Here is a 1,421-nt window from a genome sequence, read left to right on the forward strand (position 1 = left end):
TTTATGTACTCTGCACTTATTCCATGTGGACCCAAGAGAAAAATTAATAATACATTTTTGATGAAAGTATTTTGTGAGTACATGTTTTATCTGGAAGCAACTTAAGCGCTGAAGTGAGAGGCAATCCCTCTATGCAGGAATGTCCAGCACATACACATGTGAGGCCCTGTGTATAGTTTAAATTTTCTCCTATTCACATTTTTAAAATTAGAAGAATCAGGCACATGGCCAGCAGTCAATTGAAAGGATGCTCAAATAAATAATCTTTAGAAAAAGTCAAGGTAAAACAACTATGGCACATAACTTCATAGCCATTACATTAGCAACAATCTGAAATAAGTAATAGCAAATTATCTCACGTATATGGAGAAAACTGAAATCTTGATTCTGTTTTAAAACAATTGGTTCTTTTAAAAAAAAGTTCTAATCCATTAATACTTAGTTTATACTGTGATGTGTTAGTTACTTTTCTATCCCCAGGAGAGAACGCCATGAACAAGGCAACTTATAAAATAAACCACTGCATTGGGGGCGCACAGTTCCAGAGGATTAGAGTCATGACCACCATGGTGGGGAGCATGGCAGCAGTCAGGCAGGCATGGTGCTGGACAGTAGCTGAGAATTTACATCTTGAAACACAACCATGAGTCAGAGAGAGCAATGTAGGATTGGAGGAAACCTCGCACCTTAATAGGTACAACTGGGCACCAAGTATTCAAATGTAGGAGCCCATGGGGGTCATTCTCCTGCAGATTACTGTAGATGGGAATACAGATCAAAGAAAACATCACTCACCTTGTGTTTTCAATACTCTGAAAACCATTTTTGCATCTGTGGTTGAAACATACTTTCCGAGTATATTTTAACTGATACATGAAAAGTATACGTAATATGTATATACTAGTTACTGAGATAACAAGTAATGTTTTGACAAATGTCTACACTATGTGGTATATAACCATACCTCTTTAAATATTTTTTATGGTGAAAGTTTTCAAAGCTCTTCAAGCTTTCTGAATTTCATACTACATGGTTGTCCCATTAAGTTACCTTCATGAGGAATAACACTGCAAAATTTCTAGTTCCTCTATCAAAATAATCATTTCTCTTTACCCTGCCAATTATCTCTGAACTCCAATAAAAATTGTAATATGAATTATTATGAAACCAACTTTCCCAGACTTCCATAGATGAGTAAGATAATTGAGTGAAATTCCTTCCCTGGTAGGAACCAACCATATCTAACCCCCTCCTCATAAAGTTCAAACAAAAAAAACAAAGTAAGATTCCATTAAAGGACACCCTGGGGAACCTATAGTTTATGGGCTTAGTTATGCAGTGTGAGTACCGGGTTGCTGGCAGATTGTGGGGGAGCATAAAGCATCTGTACTGAAAAGTCTGCACCCAGTATAGATGAGAGC

The 1,421-nt window shown here is 36.8% G+C and overlaps 1 protein-coding gene across 3 annotated transcripts in view; it reads right to left on the reverse strand.

Moving 5' to 3' along the window:
• The window catches only part of LOC116103189 (zinc finger protein 345-like), a 32,204-nt gene that overhangs the window by 13,146 nt on the left and 17,637 nt on the right, over nucleotides 1-1,421 (reverse strand). The gene's annotated exons all lie outside the window — the stretch shown is intronic.

Source organism: Mastomys coucha, unplaced genomic scaffold (assembly GCF_008632895.1).
Source record: "Mastomys coucha isolate ucsf_1 unplaced genomic scaffold, UCSF_Mcou_1 pScaffold21, whole genome shotgun sequence".
Lineage (NCBI taxonomy): Eukaryota > Metazoa > Chordata > Mammalia > Rodentia > Muridae > Mastomys > Mastomys coucha.